Genomic DNA, 16237 nt, shown 5'->3' with positions numbered 1-16237 from the left:
TGGCACATTATAGACTAACAGACATACTGGAGAATGAGCTTTTGTGGGTGAATACCCACTTCGTCGGTCGCATCCGATGAAGTGGGTATTCAGCCACAAAAGCTCATGCTCCAATACGGCTGTTAGTCTATAAGGTGCCACAGGACTCTTTGCTTATTTTTTATGTATTGATCACCTGCTTCCTGCCCAATACGTGTTTGTTATTGATGGCTAGTTGAAGACATGTGCCTTGCCGTTGGAGCAGAAGGTGGGCAGCTTTGGGATGGTCCTTCATTCCTGGGGGATTTGTTCCATAGTCCCGGACCAGCCCCCGAGAAAGTTCTGTCTCCTGCAGAGACAAGCTTTCCCCTTATTGTAGTCAGTTCCACTGTGCCAGAGGAGTGAAATTGTCACCCACGTTCTGCATCCTGGAGCTTTTGGTGACCTTTTAGATATCATGGCTTCCTAGATTCCAAGGCCAGAAGCGACTGCTGTGAACATCTAGTCTGTCCTCCTGTAGGACACAAGCCAGAAAACCTCACTAAGTAATTTCTGCATCAAGCCCATCACTTCTCTGCGCTACAGCAGAGATTTTCAAACTGGGGGTCAGGACCCCTCACGGGGTTGTGAGGTTATTACATGGGGGGTCACAAGCTGTCAGCCTCCACCCCAAACCCCACTTTGCCTCCAGAATTTATAATGGTGTTAAATATATAAACAAGTGTTTTTAACTTATAAGGAGGCGTCGCACACAGAGGCCTGCTATGTGAAAGGGGTCACCAGTACAATAGTTTGAGAACCACTGTGCTACAGTGCCTCTTTTCGAAAGACATCCAAGATAGAAAGACTCCAAGCAATGCAGAACCCGCCATGTCCCTGGGTGTCTCCTGGGGCCAGACTATTGAAAACCTTGATGATAAGAGCCAAGAAGGCCTTGAACTTCACTCTTTATTCGACAGGAAGCCAGTGTAGAAAGCAGAGGACAGGTGTGAAGTGCTCACGGCCTCCCATGTTGCCAGGGAGACGCGCTGCAGCATTTTGTTCTAGTTGGAGTTTTCTAAGGGGCGGATGGCTTCGTGCCCAGGTGTATTGCGTTACTGTAGTCTGGGTGCGGGGTGATAAAGCCGTGAATATTGGAGGCCAGTCATTGTCCACCAGAACAGGATGGAGTCTCCTAGCCAACTGGAGATGGTAGAAAGTGTGACTCATGGATGCTGCAGGGTGAGAGCTCAGCATCATCCATGAATCCCCTAGCCTGATATAACCAAAGGAGATCACACCCTACCAACCATCAGAACCTCCGTCTTGCTCTTCTGCTACATTACCTTCCTACTCCCACGTGGCACAACCTTCAGCCCCAAGAACCCCAGGTGAAGTTCCTGTTGAATTGTTCCTCCCTTCCCATGGCTGCCAGACACATCCCGTGGACACAAGTAGAGATGAGCAAATAATGTGTAATTCATCATCTAGTTATCATGTTTGCCTCTTTTCCCCTTTGTAAGCAGGTTGCAAAATTCTTCACAGGTGCTTGCAGTGTGGAACAAACTGTGAGTTTCTCCCTCATCTGGTTCGAAGCACGTATGAATGGCGCCAAAGTGAATAGTCAAGGCCTGACATTCCAAATTCATGCCGTGCTGCTGAGTTGCATAATTACCGTTTCTAGCCCACGAACAGATGACTTGCAGGCCTGACCAACACAGGGAGAATCTGGAATATTACAAATGAACATGTGCATTTTTTCACACACTCACTCACTGGGACACATCTGTAAAGTGTGTCTGGGCCACCAGAGGAAAAGAACCTACTAGTGCTGATAGCTGATAGAGTCCCTCGTTTAATTTGAGTGGTAGAGAGAATGGTGCTGAAGCCTGAAGTTCAAGCTCCACTGATGATACTTGGGGAGGAGGGTGGCAATGCATTCGCATTTACTATTCGTGCTAGTAAAGTGCAACTGCTCAAATATTTGGGGGAAGTGAGCACAGAAGGGCCATAAGCCCAGTCAGATGAAATGCCATCCTGAATTCAATTGGCCAGTCCCAGGGAATGTTTCCCGGCATCCTCTTATCTCTGTATATCACCCAAGCAACCGATGGTACAAGAAATGCACCCAGGACTTGATCCAAACCCCACTGACATCAACCCAAAGCCTTCCACTGACTTCAAAGGGCTTTGGGTCAGGCTGGGGTTTAGCCGTGCGGGAAGTTTAACCAAGTACTCTGCTGTCAACTATGTGCTTTACATGTTGAAATCAAAGATCAAGGCTCCGAGTCTCCCTGGCCGGCCTCTTAACGCGGCCATCGACCCCCGGCAAAGCATGTAGAAAACCGCCTCGTCCCAGAACAACCGCCACCTTGCACTGCCATTGCAGCGGGGTCACAGGCTGCCCAAGGGGGAGGGCAGCGGAGACTCAGGCCCCAATAGGCCTCCTGTCCTCTTCTGCTCAGTCTGTGCCGATCCTCTTTCTGTAGCCTAGGAGAGCATGGGGTAGGCCAGGCAGCCTCAGCCCAGAGTAGCTGCCTCTGTGCCAGGCACAGGCCGCGCTGCCAGGGCACCCATTCACCGGCTTGGCCGCGCGTCTGCTCTCTGAGCCCAACTTCTAGATGCAGACTCAGTCCCGCTCCCGCTTCACAGCCTCAGGGCTGGATCTCCAGTTGCTCTCTGAAGGGCTGGATTCAAGCAGCCTTCCACAAGGGACATTCCCTTTCTTAACTGTGCCACTGCTCTCTCCACCCCTGCCCCTTCCTGCCAGCTGCCTTGCTGGCTTCACATGTTTGGCTTGCAGCCGGGGAAGAGCGGGCTCTGTTCCCTTAGCAGCCCCAAGGGCAGCAGAGGGGGCACCCCACAGGCCGACTCCATAACGGAGTCGCCGTACAGAGCTGTTTCCTCTGAACAGGAGCTGTTCAAGCGCTGCCCAGTCGGCCCATCTCAGCTCCCAGCACTGCCCCGTTCCACGACTCTTTGGGGTCAGTCAAACGGCACCTCATCCCCCTGCTGCGGTCTCGCTGCCTTTCGGTTACCTCCCTTCTGATGTGACTTTTACAGGAACCGGCTTTCCAGCCCACAGCTGCTCGGTGTCAGCTCTCCACGGCATGTCCCTCTTCGGCGCATCAAGTCCCACGGCCTTTGGGAATCAATTTCCCCTGGAAAAACATGCTTCCCACCTACTCGGGAATCACCACTTCACATCAGAGCAGGGACAGACATCTAGACCAGAGTCCCATCTCTCATTGCAACCAGCATCTGGGGTGGCTGAGGAAGGTGCAAGACACCCCATAACGGAACTGCAGACAATGACCATTCTTAGAGGGAGGGGCTTTCTACCCATTAATTAGTGGTTGGCTCCGGCTCTGAAGCAATAGAATTCCTATCCCTTCACATTTCAATCCTATCTCCTTCTGAGGCCCCTATCTGGAAAACAGAATTCAAAGGAGCTGGAATCTCTTTGCAGGTAGGAGTCTGCGGAACTCACTGCCACAAGCCATTATAAAGGCCCAGAGCTTAGCAGGATTCCAACACATTAAACCGTTATTTTTCCTATTGAGAGGTCAAATCCTTGTTTGAATCTCACTGAGCTCTTGACCTCAAGAGCATCCTGTGGCAGTGAGTTCTGTAGGGTCTGGTTGCAGGGAGCGTTTTCGGCACATGCCCTGAGCCAGAGCTGAGCTCTTTGGTGCTCGTGCTAGCCCTGTGAGCCTTGTTCTGTGCCACTGGAGGCGGCAGGCTCCAGGGTCTCCCGTCCCAGCCCTGGAGGAGCCCTGTGCACCCAGCCCTGTGCACCCGGCCTTGTGCTGAAGAGTCCTGGGGGCAGAAAAAGGGGCTGCCAAGACGAGATCTAACGGCAACGTTGAAAAGCCAACAATTGCTCTGGCCATTGCGAGATGACCCCTTTTCTTCAGCATCAAGGTGCAGTCTGGGGGAGCCCCTTCCTCCCTCCCAGGTGCAGTCTGCGGGAGCCCCTTTCTCCCTCCCAGGTGCATTCTGGGATGTTGTCAGGTGGGCAGGGTCTCAGAGGAGCATATGGGAGGTTTCCAGGGGGCCGGGAGAGGAGGGAGAGATGCATGAGCAGGCGCTAACCCTGAGCCCAGTGCAGATCCCTAGTGAACACGTCCCTGCTTGCTGCTCCTTCCTGACTCTTCCAGCAAGGTCGTGACCCTCCCCTGCAATACCCGAGCCACGTGCTGTGGGGCAGCGCTGCAGGGAGCTGATGGGGTGAAGCGAGGGGCCAGGGATGAGGCTGACGCACCATGTCCTGGCGACTGAGCGGCAGCGGGGCGGCTGCAGCAGCGGGACCCAGCGTGGTGTCTGGAAAGGCAGCTCATGGGTGCTAGCCTGACCTAGCGAGCAAGGGGCCCCGCTGGCCAGCAAGCTCTTCGTTCCTTGGGCAGTCAGCCCCCTGCCTTTCCACGGCAGTCTGGCCCCTTCCCGCCTAGCTCTAGCGGCTGCTCCTGGCTTTGCTGGTGCCCTGCTGGCCCCCGCCATAGCTCTCGCCAAGCCTGGCTGCCGGTGCCAGCGGGAGGCGTCACTGCCGTCGAGCAGCAGGACGAGTCCATCGCAGCGCGTGGCTCAGCGCCGAGGACTGGCTCCCCCCTTCCCGGATCCGGGCGTGCATCTGTGGCTCCATCCCCCTCCGGCAGCCCCGCGCACCTGCACTCCCAGGCGGAGAGGGATTTACCCTGCCTCAGGCTCTCAGCACCAGGGGTCAGCCCTCATAAAGCTCCACGGCACTGGAGCCCAGGCCAGCTGACTCGCCAGCGCCCACGGGGACAGCCCCCCGCGCCCCATGCTCTTCCAGGCCCACTCCTGCGCTGGGCTGATGCACGGGGACCGGGGTCATTCCCAGGCCAAACAGCCAGAGGGGGCCCCCATCCAGCCAGTTCAGATAAAGCTGCCTGGCTCAGGTGGGGCGGGGGTGCTGTTGGGGTCTGTGCTGATGGCTGCGTGTCCCCCCCATTGCTCCCCACTCCCCTCCTCCCCAGGAGCACTCTGGGTAACCCCATTCTGGGGGAGGCAGGATGAAGTCATGCTGGTCCACAGCGAGCTCCTCCAGCTGCCTGGAGCCAGGGCAGATTGTGGGACGTGTCTGGTGACTGACGAGGCCTGAAAGTCACATTTATGCGAGATGATATCAAGAGTTTTAATTTTTTATGAGTGAGGGGGAGCGCCCAGGGAGCCGGGGGAGGGGGGAAGAGCGGGGCGAGGGACGGGGGCGAAACGCGCTTTGGTTTGGTTTGTTGACCCGCAGCTGCAGAAATGCTGCTCGGATCAAAACAACATCCCGTCCCGTCGGAGGCACAGGGAGCAGCTGGGGCCCGGCAGGGAGGAGGCTGGGCCTTGGCTTGCAGTGGCCGGCATGGAAAGGAGCCGCTACAGCAGAGAGCAGAGGCCACCTGTGGGCAAAAAGGAGCCAGGTGGCACATGCCAACAGGTGCACACTGGGCGCCTGCGACCGAACATAGGGGGGACTGACGGCTTTGCCAGGGTAGCTATAGACCCCTGCTATTCCAGACCTGGGCTCCCCCCGAGAGCCTGCGACCGAATGCAGCTGGGACTGACGGCTTTGCCAGGGTAGCTAGAGCCCCCTGCTAGTCCAGACCCGGGCTCCCCCCGAGAGCCTGCGACCGAATGCAGCTGGGACTGACGGCTTTGCCAGGGTAGCTAGAGCCCCCTGCTAGTCCAGACCCGGGCTCCCCCCGAGAGCCTGCGACCGAATGCAGCTGGGACTGACAGCTTTGCCAGGGTAGCTAGAACCCCCTGCTATTCCAGTGCCCCTCACCCCCAAACCCACCGCCCCACCAGCTGCTCTGGGCCAGGTCTGCACCTATGTAGAGGCAGTGAAGTGTATCGTGTGCTCTGGGCGTTTGGGAGACGACATTGCTACGTTCTGCCGTTCTCCTGCCTTTTCACTCCTTTGGCACGGCTTCGTCCGGGATGCCCACCGCCCCAGCAGCTGAGCCCACTTGTGCGGGCCCGTTCCCTAACATGAGGGGTAGCTGAAAGGCCAGGGCCCGTTCACATACCGTGGGCAGCCGTCTCATGACATCTCCTGCCAGGCACTTCCTGAGAAGTCGGCCGTTTTGGACCCAGCCTGTTTGCTCTGAAACCGGACAGCTCCTCTGCTCGTCTCCCTGTGAGACGCCGAGCGCGCTACTCACATTTCAGCCTGAAGCCCCCCCCAGCCCTTGCGGAGTGGGTCAGTTATCCACCCCCTGTCACTGACAAGGCCTCTGGCTTCTCCAGGGTCACGTGGCTGCAAGCCAGTGGCAGAGTCAGGACGTGAACCCAGGAGTCCTGTGGCCTGCCCCATCCGTCGGCCCACGCAGGAGTGTGATTTATACCCAGAGGCTCTGGCAGGGCAGGGTAGCATGCTGGCGTCTCACGGGATCACCCCAGAAAGGACCACATGGGCTGGAAATCTCCAGGTTCACCACCGAGGAAGGCTTTCAGTCGCTGCATTGGGCACTGACCCCCCTCGGGGGCGCGGCCTTTGGAGAAGTGGGCATAGGCGTGGGCACTTGGGCAATTTCTTGGGGGCGTTTGGCCCCTTCTCTTGCTCTCCACCTGCCCCTGCTACTTAAACCAAGCTATCGGTAATGCCAAAGCATGCAAGGAAGTTTTTACTGGGGGGCAGGGAGGGGAGTAGTGGGGATCCATATACCGAGAGGGCTCTGTCAGCTGGTATCCGAGCCATGCGCTAAGACATCTGAAGCTGTGTCTGCCCCCTGACTGCCTGGCCCAAGCGCTCTAAATGCTGGGTGCCCGGAGGCAGGCAGCTGTCAGCGACGCGCCCGTGGTCAGCGGCACTGGCCACGCTTTGCTGGTGCAGAGAGGGCTGAGGGTGGAACAGCCCTAGTCCAGTGGTTCTCAAACTGTGGGTCGGGACCCTACAGTGGGTCGCAGCCCCATTTTAATGGGGTTGCCAGAGCTGACGTTACACTTGCTGGGAACCAGGGCCAATGCCCGAGCCCCACCACCCAGAGTCAAAGCCAAAGCCTGAGGGATTCAGCCCTGGGCGATGGGGCTCAGGTTACAGGCGCCTGGGCCGGGGTGTCGGAGCTCGGGCAGGCTCAGGCTTCGGTCCCCCTTCCTGGGGTGGTGTAGTAACTTTTGTTGTCAGAAGGGGGGCGCGGTGCAATGAAGTTTGAGAACCCCTGGCCTAGCCATACCCTGCCTCGAGGCAGTGGAGGGGCCTGTGTGTCCCGGCTCTGGCCCTCAGGTCTTTGGAACAGAAACCCTCCTTCCTAGGCCCTTTTGTTGTTATTCAACTTGCTTACTGATGCCCCCCAGGACAGCTCGTCAGGGTTAGAATAACGGGTCTTGATTGTCGGGGGGGGGGGACAAGCGGAGACCTCGGCCCATCTGGGCCCACCGAAGGGAGCGCACGACGACGGTTTATAAAACTCCACTGCAGCTAGCTGTGTTTGCGGACAGAGAGACCCCACATCAAAGACTCTTTCCGCTCCCTCTGCTCGGAGGCCCCTCCATCAGGGTCAGCTATAGCATCCTGTGACAGCCCCCCACCTCTCTCCAGCCTGGGGCTCATGGAGAGGCCATTGCACATAATACTGAGCAGGGAGGTATGGGAGCTTTGAGTGCTCCCCGCCTTGCAGGGGTGTTACCCCCTAGACCAGACCTCGTGGCAGTTACAGCCAGGAGGAGGCAAATACAACAGGGGTGCCTGTAGGGCCCTGGCTTCCCCTCGGCCCCTTGACATGCTGCGGGGAGGCACCCGGCATCTCGGTGCTCACTGCCGTCCCATCCTCCGGCTCCTGCTGTCTGGGGAGTGAAAGCAAATCCTGCAATGGCACCGCTGCGTGAGACTGAACTGCCCCTCAGTTGACCCTGCAGGGAGTGTGCTGGGGGACGCTCCACAGCCTGGCCCTCTGCCCTTTTGGTGGCGCGCGCCCTGCACCTCGACCTGCCTTTGCTCCTCGCAGGGTCCATGTCCGGGATACATCAGCCCATCGAGCTCAGCGTCCTAGTGCATCAAAGGCAAGGTTAAACACTGGCGACGCCACCGGGCCCTTGAGGGCTCTTTGTCTAGCAGGCAATGGCAGAGCGAGATCCAGCAGCTGGACGTGAAAGCTAGAAAATTTCAGACTAGAAATGAGGTGCACATTTCTAACAGGGAGGGGGATCTCCCTGCTGGAACACCTTACCCGGGGACGGGGTGGATTCTTCGTCACAGGGAGTCTGGAAATCAAGACGGGACATCCCTTTCTTACAGATCCACTGCAGCTCAAACAGAAGTGACGGCTTTGGTCCCGGAATCCCTGGGGGAGGTTCTCCGGCTTGTGATACACAGGAAGTCAGTTCATTAATTATCCCTTCTGGCCTTGGAATCTATGAATCCTGCCTCTGGAGGAACCCGCTCAAAGTGGAAGTGGGAAATCACTTTCACACCTTGTTCAGTCCTCGGCCTCTGTGCTGATATTGTCAAGGACTAGTTAGTGCCAGGGGTAGGGTGGTTTGTGCCATGCAGGAACCGATCTCACGACTAGGACTTTGACTGGAGCCTACCAAGCTTGTCCTGGGCAGAGGGCCCTTGAGCAGAATGCGCTGGGCATAGTAGCGGGGAAGGTTATCACAAAGGTTGCTGGTTCCCAGAGCTGGTTGGGAAACCATTTTCCATTGGCGAATGACCTGCCTTCAAAATCACACTGGGTTTGCTGACATTGCATTTAAGGGAAAAGAACACACAACCGCAAAAAGTTCTGATGGTGTCAAACCGTGCCATTCCTGACATTATTGGAACAAAATGTTTTGATTTGTCATTTTTGCAACAAGTTTCCATTTAGATTCTAAAGCTCTATTTGAATGTAACATAACATTTGAACATGTGAAATTGGAACAAACCATTTCGATTAACCCCTAAAGGAAATCCCCCCTCCCACCAGAATTTTCCCACATGGAGGATTTCAAAGGTTTGATTCACAATGAAGCCAGATTTCAAAATCCTTCACAGGGTGGAGCAGTCGTCCGCTGGCCAGCTCTGCTAGTTACACACCGATGTGTGGTGGAGATAGGTTTGCTAGGGATTAAGGCTATCTGGATTGAGACGTGGGCAATCTGGAATCACTGCCCTGCTCTGTCTTGGGCAAGTCATGGCAGCTCTCTGGGCCTCGATTCCCTATTGGGAGAAAGGAGATAATAACGCTTCCACAGCCTTGGTCTGAGCTGCAGGTTCTTAGGGGCAGGGGCAGTGTATCGCTTTGTGCGGGTACGTCTGCACGGGGACTGGAGGGATAACGTCCGGATCGTGTAGGGATACCTGCCCTTGCTCTGATTGCACCAGCGCGCTAAACTTAGTGGAGTAGCTGCAGCTGCATGGGTGGTGCCTGCTTGTGTACGTGCCCCGTGTGCCAGATGAGCTTGGTCTCAGGTCAGCTGCTGTGGCTACACTGCTATTTTTAGCATGCTAGTTCCTGTCTACCCACCGGAGCTGCAAATTACACCGTCCGGCGTCAGTGTAGCCATTCCCTGAGCAGGCAGTGCCCAGCACAGTGGGACCCAGATCTGGGCTGGGCCCGCCACGTGCTACCGTAAGACATAATACACTAGAATACAGTCAGCATCCAAAGGGAGGAGACGAGACCCATGTGACCCATCGGGGGGGATGGTTTCCCTCGGGGGCTGGTGGGGTTTTGGAGAGCGGCACAAGCAGTGATAAGCCCTATTTGCCACGTTCCCCTTTATGTTTTCCCCCTGCTGTGCTGCTGTAATGAGTCTGAATTAGACCTGTGCCATTCCTGCTCAGCCTTTGAGGGGCTTAATTAGCCCTCTGCATTCTCCCAGCAATTAGCACGGCCCATAATCTTCCCTTTGAAGATTGTTGTTGTTTATTGATTCATACAAACAAACAACAAAGAAAGGAGGCCAGACTTCCCGGAGACACTTTCATTTCATGCCTAAACCAGTACCAGAGAACTAATTAATCTGCTTCTGAGCCCATGCAGCTGCATTAGCACCCCTTGGGCTGTCTCCTTTCCATCAATCATGCAGTCTCTCTGAGCAGCCCAGACAGCAGAACTGGGTTATAAAGACAAGAATCAATCAGATGTGCTATTAGATAAACAGAGTGGCAAAAGCCAGCTTAATGCTCAGCTTTTTCTTAAAAGGGATTAAAAACAAACCAGTTAATTGCTCATTAGGTGCCTTCAGCTCAGTCGGATCAACCTCCGGAGGGCGAGTGACTCCACGCGGGCTTCAGATGCTCAGTGTTTGGGTGCCATGAGGTTCACGGTGCCATCCTTCTTCCCCTTTGGAGCGCCAGCCTTGTGTGGGATGGCATGAGAAAAGCCTGTCTGCTTAATGACTGACAACAAAAATTAGTACACCACCCCAGGAAGGGGGACCAAAGCCTGAGTCCGCCTGAGTCCTGCTGCCCCGGGTTGGGGGACCAAAACCAAAGCCCGAGCTCCACCGCCCTGGGTGGGCAAAAGCTGAAACCCAAAGCCTTTGACACCAGACAGGGGGCTGGTAACCTGAGCCCCACAACCTAGGGCTGAAGCCCTTGGTCTTCAGCTTTGGCCCCGGGCGGTGGGGCTCAGGCTTTGGCTTCGGCCCCAGGCCCCAGCAAGTCTAAGCCAGCCTTGGTGACCAACTTTGGGGTCCCAACCCACAGTTTGAGAACCACTGGACTAAAGCATCTCTTCCGGAGAGGGAACTAGCCTTGATCTGAAAGCAGCAGGAGAGGGAGAATCCACCGCTTCCCTTTGGAGCTTGTTGCTGTGGTTAAGCAGCCTTCTTGCTAAGCCATTGTGTCTTATTTCTCACTGGACATGGGCTGGCTTTAACTTCCAGCTATTGGCTCTTGCTATAGCCCCAAGGTTACATACCTGGCCCAGCCCCTGACCCCCTGTGCGATCTTGACCAGGGCACCTGAACTTCCTGGCCATGGTCCTGCCCCGGGGGAGTTTTGCGGTTGCCTTCAGTGAGTGCAGACTAAGCTCTGTGTCCTCCATTGTCTCCACCTATTCCGTGGGGATGCTCAGGCTCTGTTTGCCTACCTCCCAGTGCCTACCTGGTCAGCCTGGAAAGGACCTGGGGCACGTCTCAAGGTCAGTGACCTAGTTCCGTGGTACCCTGATCAGCCCCGTATATTTTTAACAGCCGCCAGGCTGGCGTGAGTATCCATTGGCTTGCTCCGCCAATGCCATGGCTCGCTCCGCCAATGCCATGGCTCTCCAGCCAGCCCCAAAGACCCAGATTCCTGTGACTGGCAGAGACACTGGAGGTTCAGAGACACATCAATGCCCGGTAGGGCTCTTGTGAGCCTTCTGGGTCTCTAAGAGGAAGTGGCTAGAGAGGTGCACGGAGAGGGACAGAGTTTAGGGGTTCACCGAGCCAGGCATGCAATCTGTTTCCATCCATTGTGCTGCTGATGGATCAGTTAAATGGAAGCATTTGAATGCACGGAGCCCTGTCTGTTTGCTCTGGGAGCCAGTCTCATTCCCAGGAGCTCCCTGTCCACCATTCCCATGGGACAGGCCTTTCCCAGTGGGACACAAGGAAATGCACCAACGTGCAGCAGGGAGACAAACATTTACAAACATCCACCAACCAGGTTTGAGCTTGGGATGACGGCTCCGCTCCTTCCACCCAGTCCTGGTTCTAGACCCAGTCTTGGCTTCCCCTGCTCACTCCTATCTCAAAGGGGGTGAAGCCGGCGGGTGTTTGAGCGCTGGAGAGCAGCCTAGTGCTGAGGTTTCCTGTCTGGGAGGAAGAGACATGTCTTGCCACGTGTGCTGAGCACACACGGCTTTCTGAGGGGAGAGGCAGCAAAACATACATGTCTTGAGATCTGCAAAGCATCCTGCTCTGCACAAAATGTCCTGGCTTTTGCACCGCCTGCCCTCAGCCTTTGATGTCTCCATTGGCTGAGATTAACGGGACCTCCCCTGGCCTGTCACTCAGCTGCCAAAGCAGCCTGCAGTATTACAAACCCTTGCCTAACATTTCAAGTATGTTTGCCCCGTGGCTCCTCTGCCCCGCAGCGCTCGGCTCTGTCCTTGGGTGCGTTCTTTGCAATTTTCATGATTCCCCCAAGCTGCCTGTCCTCCAGACAGATCAAGGCCCAGTGCCCTCCGCCTTTCCTTCCTTTCCCAAACCCCTCATCATTTCTGCTCCTCTCTGCTCCGTTCTCTCCAATTTCCCTGCTGGAATGCAGCACTCAGGGCTGAACCCAGGGCTCCAAACAAGAAATCAGGCATAGCCGGTTGAGTTCATCACACATTTCTCATATGGCGCTTCCAATGGCTTTCTTGAATAGCTCCCCACTGCTAATGCCTGTTGCATTTCTCCTCCAATCTGTCCTCAGCCCCAGATACCCCTCTGGCTATGGAAGCCCAGGGCTATCACTCCTGGGGAATTTCCATATTCCTTCCAGTGTGTAACGACCTTATATGTGTCAGTGTCAAATCCTGGGTGAATGATCAAAGCCCGTTTCTCCAGTTCATCCGCTTCCTGTGGCATTTATGGTCCCATCCACGGACATATTTGAAGGCCGATCCCGGGGCCGGGTTGTCTGTGGGTTTAATTATCCCTTTCCCCGTTTCATGTCATTAAAGGAATTGATCCACAAATGACTGGCCTTCATTTCGAGGCCTTTCCGGGCTTAGCCCCAGCCCTGGCCACCATCCCAGACTCTTTCAGGCCTTTGAGTCTCTTCCCATCTCAGCCCCAGAGGCCTCTACTCTGCCAGCGATCTCTGCCTTCATCACCCATTTGTCAAAGTGTCTGGCCAGCACTCCAATCCACCTGAAGGAGCCCCCCTTTCCAGTGGCTTGGCAGTCAGTGCTCACCTTTTGGGGTTCACACTCTAATGCCCCTCTCCCTGCCCAGCATTGCAGCTCTATCCACTGACATCACTATGCCCGCTGCCTCGGCTGTATCGACTGCCTTGTTACCCCGGCAGAGGAAGATGGTTAAGTGAGATTGGCCTGATTTGTTCTGGCTAAGCCTGTGACTTGCTTATTGCCTTAGGACGCGCTGGGTACTCGCCCATGGACTGCGTTCAGTGTCGTTCCTGCCATTTATCAGGTCTTGACATAGAATCCTTATCTAGTGTCTTCTGTGCCTGCCATAAAGCAAAACAAGTGTCCCTGGAGCAGCAGGATCTGGATGAGAGCATCTTCAGCCAGAAACACACGGACGTTTTGCTTCGTGCACAAGGTGCTCACCCGCGGGACAGATTCGCGCAGGTGAGTCACAGCATCGGAAACAGGACCCACCCCTCAGGGCTGTGAAGCCCAAGATTCACCGTAGGATGGAAGGTGCAGAACACCTGAAGCTGTGCCACCAGCTCCTGCTGCCGCCCCAACAGCTAATGCCCTCCTGGGCTGTCCAAACGGGGGAATCTCAAGTAGGCGCAGGGAGGTTATTTTATCTCTGTATTGGGCACTGGTGCGACCGCTGCTGGAATCCTGGGTCCAGGTCTGGTGCCCACAATTCCAAAAGGATGTTGAGAAACTGGACAAAGTTCAGAGAAGAGCCACAAAGATGACTTAAGGACCAGACAGCATGTCCGAGTGAGAGACGCAAGGGGCTCTGTCTATGAAGCTTATCAAAGAGAAGATTAAGGGGTGACCTGCCCACAGTCTATAAATACCTATGCAGGGAACAAATATTTAATAACTGGCTCTGCAGTCGAGCAGAGAAAGGCATCGAGAGATCTAGTGGCTGGAAGTCGCAGTTAACCAAATTCAGATTGGAAATAAGATGCAAATTTGATGACAACATGGTGGCTTCTCCATCACTGGAAAGTTTTAAATCAAGTTTGGAAGTTTTTCCAACAGATTGGCTCTAATTGGAACAGGAACTAAGGCAGGGAAGTCTTGTGGCCTGTGTTAGACAGCAGGCCAGACCAAATGAGCACAGAGATCCCTTCTGGCCCTGGAATCTATGAATCTGCCATTTAGTTCTGCACCTTCCATCCTACAGTGGATCTTGGGCTGCTGCAGGCTGGCACCTAAACACTGTGGGTTGGGGTGGGAGGCAAGCAGCGGTGATGCACTCACCCAGAACGGAAACCTAGCGTGGTGTCTCTCCTGGGACATGGACCACTCCGGGTGATGGCGCTCCTGCCACATCCTTAGGGGTGCAGATACCACAGCCTGTGAGAGCTCACTGTCAGCAAACATCTCCAGCTACTAAGCCTCAATTCCTGAACCGTCCACGGCCCTGCTCCCCCAGCCTCTCTCCTTCGGTGATGGCCCAAAGCAACACCTGGGATGGGATTGGCTGTGGGGAGGCCGTGGGGACCCATTCTGCACAGTCTGGATTTCATGTTATGTGATGCAGCGGTCTCTCTGAACACTGTGATTCCCGCTTCCTCCCTCTACGGGATCCTTCTGTGAAGTGGAAGGCCGAGACGCCAAAGTTAGTAACATTCATGCACAGTTGTACATAATGCTGCTGGGATGCTCGGCGTCTGGGCCTCTACCATTCTCCTTCCCGGGCCGCCTTCACACGGCAATAGGGTTTGGCATTTGTCACAGGGTAGCCAGCACCCTGCCTATCTGTGCCAGGCTAAGCACTGGGCCTAATAAAAGCTTGTAAGGGCTCAGACGGGAAGGCCCAGAACATGGAGGAAGCTCCCGAGCAGAGAGACGTCTTGAGGAGCCGGGTAGGGGGCTCAGCGGGAAAGGGAACCTCGGAAAGCTCCGAAGGTTTCCGACAGGACGGAGCTAGGAGGGCCAATGCCCTAGGGAGACCTGGTGCCAGTGAAAGGATCTTCCCAGGTAGCGGCAGGCGGGCCAGGCCACAGAGGAACTTGATGCTGCTCCAGAGAAGAGCTGCAGTAGTTGGAGCTCGATGGGTCCCCGACTCCAGAGAGGGAGCCCTTTCCTGGGTGATGGTGCGAGGCCTCGCTCCAGAGGCCTTACTGGTAAGGAGCCTGGCAGAGGAGATGGATGACTCGGGGCGAGGGGTGGGGGCAGCCAGACAAATATTACTTCGCCCCCCCCCAGCTAAAATGCTGGAGTTAAGGCTTGTTTTGCAAACCGTATTCAGTCTTTGGTTAAATTAACTAGGCCCTTGAAGGGGCATTACTCACTATACACAAGCCTGGTTTACTTATTGATAGCCCCTAAGGGGAAACTGAGGCAGGGATAGCCACTGTGATTCTGCATCAGGCCACCAAGGGGGCATGCAGGGAGACAGGCTAGCCTCAACACAAGGGGGCGGCTTCAGGTGCGAAGGCCCCACCAGAGCTGTGCATCAAGCAGACTGCTTCCCAATCATCATGTCAAAGATGCGACGCTCGGTGCTGCGGGGGGCGGGGGGTGCCCAATCGCTGAGGGAGAACGACCTCTTACCTAATTTTTCAGCACCCTGGTAGCTGGTGCCCAGGGAAGTTAGGCCCCCAAATACATTTTTGGCTCTGGGCCTGAGTGCCTTTCCATGGTACGGGCACACCTTTACTGGATCATTCTTTGGTTAAACAGCTGACCCAATCTTCTACTCAACGGCTCTGTGTGGTGCTCTCCAGCCCAGCTGGTACGGCCCAAAACCTCTGGCCCAACTGACGTTAGATTTGTCTGCTTGGCTGGACCCAAGAAGCAGCTGCTATTCTAATTGCTTTCCCATTAGGAGATGGGTTTTCTCTGCCAGGTCCCCGCCCAAAGAGCCAGCTGACATTGTAAATCACCCTGGCTTTTAGGGCTGTGAATCCATAATTAGTGCATAATTAATTAGCAGCTGTTTTCCACACTAATGACACATTAATAAATGATGAAGACATGTTGTCGGGTAATGGAACATTAACAATGAAACATGATCCTGTGTGAAGCCTGCTAATTCCCCATTGCTGCTGGAACGGGGAAGCGGGGCGGACAGGAAGGTGAGTTCGGAGCGAACAAGCCCCTCACCAGGCTCCACCCTCCATGACCATGGAACCTTCCGCGTGACCTTGGCTGGCTTCACGTGCCCTTCACACGTCGGCTGGGTGTTTCTGGTCGCCTGCCTCAGTGCTCTGGTTCACCGCCAGCTTCACAGGCAGGACTAGGCCTCTCGGGCCAGATCCTGACCTATGCTACAGCCTCTTTGTCCTGCACCTGGCGTAAGGGGTGTGGCTAAGGAAAAGGGGTGTGGCTGGAGCAGGGCAATCCCCAGCAGGCATCACAGCCCTCGGGGGAGGAGGGCTGTTACTAGTCCCCATTCCTGAGGCTGCTCACACTTAGGTTGGGGTGGATGAATTGGCCCCCATCAGCTCCAGGGATCAGAGAGAGAAAAGTAGCATCCAGCCATTTTCCAACTCTGA

The sequence above is a fragment of the Dermochelys coriacea genome, chromosome 5 (assembly GCF_009764565.3).
Source record: "Dermochelys coriacea isolate rDerCor1 chromosome 5, rDerCor1.pri.v4, whole genome shotgun sequence".
Lineage (NCBI taxonomy): Eukaryota > Metazoa > Chordata > Testudines > Dermochelyidae > Dermochelys > Dermochelys coriacea.
The sequence above is the reverse complement of the archived record's forward strand: the minus strand, read 5'-3'. Positions refer to the sequence as shown.